The following is a 9,433-nucleotide window of genomic DNA, read 5'->3' on the forward strand; positions in this document are numbered from 1 at the left end:
ACAATCACAGCCTTTTTTTTTGCGCATCTGTGCCTGCTACAATCACTCTTCCTGTCCAAATCAGCAGAGTCAGTGCTGAGCTCAGTACTGGATTGTGTATACAGGAACTACAATGGACAGAAAAGGTGATAGAGGGACAATCCATAGGATAAATTCTTTCCAATTATCCCTGGATTAGTGTTAGTCACTGGCATTATATACTGCCCAGTTAGTGCTACACAAGGATAAACACTGCTTAGGGAAGTACTTGGGTCGAACCATGTTTAGGGAACTGGAATAAGCAAAGAAATTACACAGAATGTTTAATCAATACCCGAGCATTGAAGGAGAATATTTAGCCCTACTGATCCACACTGGGATATTTATAATCTTGGGCTCACCCGGCTTGATGGGTCAAGAGCAGTTATGGCATATTGGAAAGGAAGAAAGTGCTGTTATCATGGTACAAGGTGATTGTGAGGATCCACCTGAAAAACTACAGACAGATTCAGTACCCTTATGTAAGAACGCAAGCATACTCACATTGAAGACGAGTATGAAAAATTCACTTGCCTAATTCTTGGGATAAAAAGCTTGTCCTGGAATGACTGACAAAATATATTCTTTGAAATAATTGGAGAGCTCTAAATGAGGGTATATGGCTTCAAGATAAAATGGTGATTAATTAAATTCACAAGATTCCTATTTCAGAATGAGGTGAATCTATGGAATTCTCTACTCCAGAAGACTACTGATATTGGATCACTACAGGTTTTCAAATCGATCAAGACTTGAATGACTTGGAATTAAGAAATAACTGGCTTTGGCACAGGATTAATGAACAGAGGATGTGAAGCAAATTGGATCCAAAATTAGCTTGCTAATAACAGACAGGGATTAATAGTGGAGAGTCATTTTTGTTGTTGGAAGCCTGCTACCAAAATAACCGGTATTGGGAGCCATACTATTTGTTATATACAGTAATGATGTAGCTGTGAATGTACGTACAAAACATGATTAGTAAGTTTGCAGATGACTCAGAAGTTGGTCGGATTGTGGATAATGGAAAGTATAGTTTCAGGCTACAGAATGATCAGCTTGTAAATTGCGCAGAGCAATGGCAGATGGAATTTAATCTCAATTACTCTAAATGATGTATTTTTGGGGCAAGGGTGTAAAATAAGGGTAGGCCACACACAATAAATGATAGGGCCCTAATATGTGCAATGTTAGTATTCATTTCAAGAGGCCTGGAATACAAGAGCAGGGATGTGATGTTGATGTTTTATAAAGCACTGGTGAGGCCTCACCTTGAGTATTGTGAACAGTTTTGGGCTCCTCATCTAAGAAAAGGTGCTGACATTGGAGAGGGTTCAGAGGAGGTTCATAAAGATGATTCTGGGAATGAAAGGGTTACCGTATGAGGAACGTTTGATGGCTCTGGGTCTGTACTCACTGGAATTTAGAAGGATGGAGAGATCTCATTGAACCCTTTAAATGTTGAAAGGCCTAGACAGAGTAGATGTGAATTTGTGGAATTTGTTACCACAGGCAGCTGAAGAGACCAGGACACTGGGTGTACTTAAGGCAGAGACTGACAGGTTCTTGATTGGACACAGCATCAAATGTGATAGGGAGAAGGCTGGGGAGTGGGGCTGAGGAGGGGGAAAAGGGATCAGCCATGACTGAATGGTGGAGCAGACTCAATGGGCCAAATGGCGTAATTCTGCTCCATGTCTTATGGTCTTGTGTGCTGAGGGACAGAAGGATCTTATAGTCCAAGTCCAAAAATCACAGTCGTTGACAGCGTTGGTAAAGAACATGGAAAGAAAGCATATGGTATAGCAACTTTTAATAACTGGGGCATAGAACATAAGTAGTGTGACACTCACATTGGTGACACCAGAGTTTAAATATATTAATTTAATTTGTTTTAGAGATACAGTGCGGAACAGACCCTTTTGGCCCAATGAGTCACATACAGAGCAGCTCACCCACTTAACCCTAGCTAAATCACAGGACAATTTACAATGACCAATTAGCCTATTAACTGGTACCTTATGTTATTTGTCAGCTCCATTAACCACTTGTTCAGCAATGTTATTAACATGGTTAGTATGTTCACAGATGATGGTACAGTGAAGACAGCTGAGTTATCACAAAGGCTTTAAGTAATGGAGCCAGACCAATGAGGAACTGAAAATCATAAACAACGCACTAAAAAATCTGAAGAAACTCAAATTGGTCAGGCAGTATCTATAGCATCTGCAGCAACTTGGGAAGTGCACCAGGGAGTGGTAAGAGAAATTTAACTCAGACAAGATTGTGATGTTTCACTTTGGTAAGTGAAGCTAGGACATGGTGAACAGTAGTGACCTGAAAAGTGCGGTAGAACAGAACAACTTTGGCTACAGGTACACATTCCCTTGAAAGTGGAGACATGGATGGACTTTAGCCTTCTGATTACAAGATTCGGGACAAAGTTTTACTTTGACAAGATGTCAGTTGAGAATGCACTCTGATCACCTTGGTATAGGAAAGGTGTCATTGATCTGGAAAGGGTGCAGAAAGGAGGTGAGCAATAAGGAGAGATGGAATAGCCTGGGCCTTTTTCCCCAGGAGAATAGGAGGCTGAGGTGTGAACTTATAAACACTGATGAAATCCTGAGAAGTTGAGATAAAGGGAATGGTCAGTGTTTCTCACAGGGTGGAGGGGGAGGCAGTCAACATTCCCTTTATTCACAGCAGCGTGGACCAACCATTGTTCTGAGCAGGAAATTTTTACACGACCTGAAAACAGCGCGACACTTTAAATCACAAACAAGAGAAAATCTGTAGATGCTGGAAATCCAAGCAGCGCACACAAAATACTGGAGGAACTCAGCAGGCCAGGCAGCATCTGTGGAAAGGAGTAAACAGTCGACCTTTCAGGCCAAAACCCTTCATCAGGACCTACATCGCCTTTCCATAGATGCAGGCATTCGTAGATGATGCCTGGCCTGTTGAGTTCCTCCAGCATTTTGTGTGTGGCGGCACTTTAAGTGTTTTCTTTATAATATGCATACTATGAATATTTAGAATGAAAATTTTAAAATCACATACTTCTGATTTTATTTACTAATTGAAGGGTATAATGAAATACAGTACAACAAAGAAAAGCTTTCACACTTTGTAAAATTTTTCTCGTCTGTCTTTATTCCAGCTGTGCAGCAACAAAGGCTATGTGTGTGGGAGCATTTCAGTTACTGTGCGGCCGTGCACCCACACAGCTTAAAAGAAAAAGCAGTGGGAGTAGGTGGTTTAAAACTAGGGGGCGCAGATTAAAGGTGATAGGGAAAAGATTTGAAAACGACCATACAGAAGGTAGTGAGCACGTGGAACAAGCTGCCAGAGGAAGTTTTAGAGGTGGGTACAATTACAACATTTAAGAAATATTTTCAGAGGGACATTTGGATATGGAGCAAGTGAGGGAAAATGGGACAAACTCAGGTAGACAACCTGATCAGACGAGGTGGACTGAAGTGTCTGCTTTTGTGTTTTGAAACTCCCTGACACCCAGAGGACAGCTGGAATATGTAATGCAGCGCCTGAGAGTGTGATGGGGGCAGAGACTCTCACAACATTTCAGAAGTATCTAAATGAACAACTTGAATCAGCAAGCCATAGAGGGCTGTAGGCTCTGTATTGGTAAATGGGAGCAGTATAAATGTGTAGCATGAACAGTGCGGGGTGAAATGCCTACAGCTGTGCTGTATGACTCTTGACTCATGATTGCATCGAATGGCAGAGCAGGCAGCTTACTGCTCTGCTCTCCTGTGAAAACAAGTGGCATTGGCAGTATCTGAAGGAGGAATCTAATTCGAGACAAAAAAATAGGCAGGCTTGGGCCAGTAGAAATATCTCAGCGTGCAAGACCAGAGGCAGTGCACACATTGACTCATTCCCTTCTCCCTCTCTCGCCTCCGCATTGCTTGCGTCTGTTGCTTAATGTTCCCCTGTAACTTGATGGTACCTCGGCCTCTGACGTACAGGGTCCATTACTCTCAGTCTGTGAGCTTGCTACAGAATAAAACCGAATGAGATTTAGAGGAAGATGTTGTTTCCTGCTTGCCATTGCTGCCTGCTGTGTCTCCAACAGTGCCCTCAGGTCAACTACAGGGTCATCAGCCAGGGACCACTGTTCATTGATGTTCCGCTCCCTTGGTCCTGGTACATCTTCTCCAGCCCCCGACAGCTTCCAATGGGATTAGTCGGTCTCCTAATTTCTGTCCTTTCTCCTCAGTCTTTGACATAGAGGGTCCACCATTCTCAGTCTGTGAGCTTCCTACAAAATAAAATAGAACAATATTAAGAGTCACCATTGAGCTGTGGGCTCTGCAGTAGGGGATATGCTGGTTACACTGTCCTTACACATCTGGAGAAGAAGGATGCTTACGTCAGAATGCTGTTCTTGGACTACAGTTCAGCATTCAACACCATAATTCCCTCCAGGCTCGACAAGAAGCTCAGAGACCTCGACCTTCACCCTGTCGTGTGTAGCTGGATCCTGGACTTCTTCCTGTCAGATCACAGGCAGATGGTAAGAGTGGGCTCCCTCACCTCTGACCCTCAACACAGCTGCCCCCGGGTGGGGGGTCACATGATGACGTGGGATTGAGACGTGTAAATCCAGCTCTCCCGTAAAAAATCAGCAAAGTACCGGTTAAACAAAACAAAGTTAATAAATACTTTCCGAAAATTATTTATAAACTTTGCAAGACTACTTTACGATATGCCTCGTAAACCGCATCAGAAGAAGTCTGTTGTTGTGAAGCCGCCGCGAGATGGGAAGAAAAAAGGGCCTACTGCAACGATGGAGCCTCGAACTCAGGTTGGATCTCCTTCGGAGGAGATGCATTCTATCTCCGGCATAGAACAGGGAGCAATGGCGGCGGTAGAGGTCTCTCGGAAGAAGATGCCGGAAATGCGCATGCGCAGATCGACACGGCGCAAACTACAAGAACCGACAGCCACTGCAACTGAAAGTGACTCAGAGTCAGAATTGGATTCTGCAGAGAACACAGATGAAGAGGAGGAGGAAGGACTGGAAGAGATTGGAAGTAAAGGAGATGATGGAGACATAAAAGAGGCTTTATTGCAATTAGCGGCTGAACTAAGAAAAGTAAGAGCAGAGATTAGAGATATGAGGATATGCTATAATAAAGCTATGAAAAGACAGAATAAAATGGATAAGAAGCTTCAGAAGATGGAAAGGGCAATGGGGTAAATGGATCCCGGAAGTTTTGCAAATGAAAGAGGAGGTTCGGTCAATTGAAATTGAGCGGGCACATAGAGCTCTAAGACCAAAACAACAAGATGACCAATATCCACGATTGATTTTAATAAAATTCTTAAGATTTCAAGACAAGGAAAGGATTCTACAGGCAGCTACCCAAGCTGCCAAGAATAGAAAAGGGCCATTGATGATTCAAAGGAATAAAGTTTTTTTCTACCCTGACATAAGTTATGAACTTTTGAAGAGAAGGAATAAATTTAATCCAGTGAAAAAAATCCTATGGGATCATGGTTATCAATTTATATTGCGTTATCCTGCAACCTTGAAGATTTTTTTGGCTGGTGGAGAAAAAAGATTTTTTGATGACTACCAGAAAGCAGAGCAGTTTGTACGAGATTCTCTGAATATTCATCAGATACAAGAACAAATCCAGGGGAGCGAGATAGATTGAAGATGAAGACTGGGTCAAAGAATGGACTTGTTGGATTTTTGGGCGGATGAATATATAAATATATTATTAATTATACGAGGGGGGAAGAAAGATTAAAATTTGAAGAATACTAGTTGGGAATAGTAATATTAATTTTGTTTATATATAATTTTTTTTTGTTGCGGGGGAGCTGGAAGAAGCACTGACCAATTGCTACGCTAATCATGTGTGCAAGCATGACTTTAGCCACGACCCACAAAATGGAGGGGGGTAGTGTGTATCTTTTCATTCACAACATTAGTGGGGGGGGGGTATTTTGTTTTTTCTTTTTTTGTATCTTTTCTATCTTTTTTCTTTTTGCCTGGAGGGTTGGGAGGGAGACACATAGCAACATGGTGAAGTTCAAAGAGATTTCCCAAGGAACTATGAGAGTTGAGAAGATAAGTAATGTTTTAGATTGGAGTAACTTTGTTAAGAATAATGGCTAATTTATTGAATTTTTTGAGTTTTAATATTAATGGGCTTAATGGACCAGTGAAAAGAAAAAGAATCTTAACACATATTAAGAAAATGAAGATAGATTTAGCCTTTTTACAGGAAATGTATTTAACAGAAACAGAACATCGGAAACTAAAGAGAGATTGGGTGGGTAGTGTTGTTGCGGCTTCATTTAATTCAAAAGCGAGGGGAGTAGCAATTTTGATCAATAAAATGTTACCAATTAGAATACAAAATGTAATAACCGATTCTGCGGGGAGATAAGTGATTATACATTGTCAACTTTTCTCTGAATTATGGACATTTATGAATATTTATGCACCAAATGAAAATGATGCAAAATTCATACAAGAAGCTTGTTTGAATTTGGCGGATGCACATGAAAAAATATTAATTGGAGGAGACTTTAATTTTTGCTTAGACCCAATCTTAGATAGATCAACTAAGGCTGTTATAAAATCGAAGGTAGTAAATCTAACTTTAACACTGATGAAAGATTTAAATTTGATTGATGAATTCAATATCTCATTACTCTTGTCCTCTGAGCCAGTAAACAAACGGGTGAATTTACAGAGCAACTGTACTTTCCTGTTGTGTGGCAAGCATAATTAGACCCGAAGGTTTTTGATGCATTCAATCCAATGCGTTCTTGCCACCTTCTCGCAACCCCTCAGTATCATCCTGCTTCCATAGCCCCACAGGGGAGATGGATTACAGAAGGAAGGGTCTGGAGGTGGGGGTGGTAGGGACAGCAGAGGAATAGGGCAGTGGTAGAGATGGCATTACGAGGAAATAACGCAATGCTGTTTAGGGCAAGTAGAGAAGGCGAGGTGGTGAATGAAGGACGATAGATGACTAGAGAGAAAAGGGTGGAGTAGGGTGGGCAGACATGGGAAGGAGGAATGCAGTAGAAACATAAGATGGAGGAGAAGAGACAGAAGGAGGATAGTAACAATAGCGCAGGAAGGGGTTGGGCAGGAAGGAAGGCAAAGCCGACCGACGTAGTGATGCGCGAAGTGCCATAGAAACAGATTGTGTTAAGGCAGAATACCGGGAACATAGTGAAGAGAGTTGCTTTTGGAGGATCATGGGGTGAGTCGGAGAGGCAAAGAGAGAAATGGAAGGAAGTCAACATAGAAGGGCTGGGATGGCAGAATGGGAGGAAGGAAGATTGGAGAGCTTCATTGGCGCGAAGAAGCGAGGAGTGAAAGAGCGTCAGGGAGTAACAGAGAAAGTTCGAGATCAGGAGAGACAGGGAATGTTCAGGGAAAATTAAGGGAAGGGGCAAGCCCAGAAGCCGAGCCAGTGTGACGGGAATGTAAGGGGCAAGGGAGCAGATGGGTTGTGGGAAGAGGAAAGGGGAGGTCGGACTGAGGTTAGGGTGCAGAGTTTGGATGGGGTTGCTTTGGTGTCGGGCAATGGAATGGCTGTGAGGGAAGGATATGTAGGAAAAGAAAGCCAGTGAACTGAGAGAGGGTAGAGGGGGACTGAAGGAGAATGGCAGTAAGGTGGCGAGAGTGGAGTGTGGATGCGGAATGGAATGAAGGTCTGAAGTAGCTCTTACCTTCTTTCCCAACGGGCGGCAGATTTCCATCACCTCTTCCATCTCTCTCTCTCCCTCCCTCCCTCCCCCCTCCTATATCTCCTCCAGATGCCACCCTTCCCTCTCTCCCCCCGCCCCCGACCACCGCTTCTTCCTTTCCCTCTCCGGCGTCTCCTCCGGTCTCCTCCATTCTCTCGCTTTCAGTCCTGACTTCTCTGTAGTCGGAGCGCTTCTAATGCGGCACCAGCTCTTCACGGGAGATTGCCATCAATTGAAACGTCTCACACATCGCCCTATTGGGGAGGGGTGGGGGGAGACGCCATTCAACAAACTCCATGTTACTGGGAGAGGCTAGTTGGCGGGACCAGCTCCCAGACGATTTACTGTGAGAGGGAACGGACAAGTGAGAAAGAGATTCTTGCCAAATAATCATATAACCAACAAATGAATTCACTCTAATCCAATTCGTGTCTGTCTGCATGTCGCAGTAGGGTACCAGTTACCTTCTATGTAATCTCGCTTCATCACAACAAATCCTCTAGCCCTTGCTGTAGCTTACAGCCTGCAGATCTACCGGGTGTCTTGTGAAGTTGGGCAAGCAATAGGCGCAGCGGTTAGTGTGACGCTATTACAGCTCGGGGCATCGTGGTCTCTTACAGAATGTTTGTACGTTTTCCCGCGTGCGCGTGGGTTTTCTCCGGGTGCTCCCGTTTCCTTCCAAAGTCCAAAGACGTAATGATTAACAGGTTAATTGGTCGATTCAAAAAAATGATTAGGCGAGGTTTAAATCGGCGGGTTGCTGGGCTGCATGGCTCGGAGGGCAGGAAAGACCTATTCCGAGCCGTTTCTCTAAATAAATAAATAAAACTTCCGTAAACACTCAATTAGTTACCAAAGAGTAACCACTCCATGTCATCTGTATTTCCATATAAAACTTACGCTTCCATTGAATAGATTCCAACCTGTAACTCGTTCCCTGATCGATATTCGATATATAAATTCCGCGAACCCCTCGATTAGATGCGCAATCACGAAGAAATCTGCAGATGCTGGAAATTCAAGCAACACACACAAAATGCTGGTGGAACGCAGCAGGCCAGGCAGCATCTATAGGAAGAGGTACAGTCAACGTTTCGGTCCGAGACCTTTCGTCGGGACTAACTGAAAGAAGAGATAGTAAGAGATTTGAAAGTGGGAGGGGGAGGGGGAGATCCGAAATGATAGGAGAAGACAGGAGGGGGAGGGATGGAGCTAAGAGCTGGAAAGTTGATTGGCAAAAGGGATACAAGGCTGGAGAAGGGAGAGAATCATGGGCTGGTAGGCCGAGGGAGAAAGAAAGGGGATGGGACAGTGGCGGCGCCAGAGATTTTTTTCTTGCTGGTGCTACAGTGGGGCTGAATTATTCAGTGATGGTGCTGAGGGATGTATTGTATGGTAATATGTGTTCGCAAGGCGAGACGCGTGGCGTTCAAAAGTCAGTTTCAAACATTATGTGCCTAGTGTAAATGCCTCTATTGACTCACATGCAACAGCAATTGATAAGTATAGTATAGAAGTGAACTGTGACAGTGTCAACAGCATCGGAGACAACACGGGCTACACAGAGCATAAACAAACAAACCAACAGAGCATCCGACCCACAGCGCACAACGTGAATCACGCACCAATCCCGCAATCTGCGTCAAATGCATGCCTTTCAATGAAAAAC

At 43.6% G+C, this 9,433-nt stretch overlaps 1 long non-coding RNA gene across 1 annotated transcript; it reads right to left on the minus strand.

Moving 5' to 3' along the window:
• Window positions 1–3,313: 3,313 nt before the first annotated feature.
• Window positions 3,314–7,397, minus strand: LOC134352373 (uncharacterized). Its single transcript, XR_010019385.1, has 2 exons — window positions 4,415–7,397; window positions 3,314–4,303 (listed from the first exon to the last, which is right to left on the minus strand). It is a non-coding gene; the product is annotated as an uncharacterized LOC134352373 (long non-coding RNA).
• Window positions 7,398–9,433: the final 2,036 nt, after the last annotated feature.

Source organism: Mobula hypostoma, chromosome 9 (genome assembly GCF_963921235.1).
Source record: "Mobula hypostoma chromosome 9, sMobHyp1.1, whole genome shotgun sequence".
Lineage (NCBI taxonomy): Eukaryota > Metazoa > Chordata > Chondrichthyes > Myliobatiformes > Myliobatidae > Mobula > Mobula hypostoma.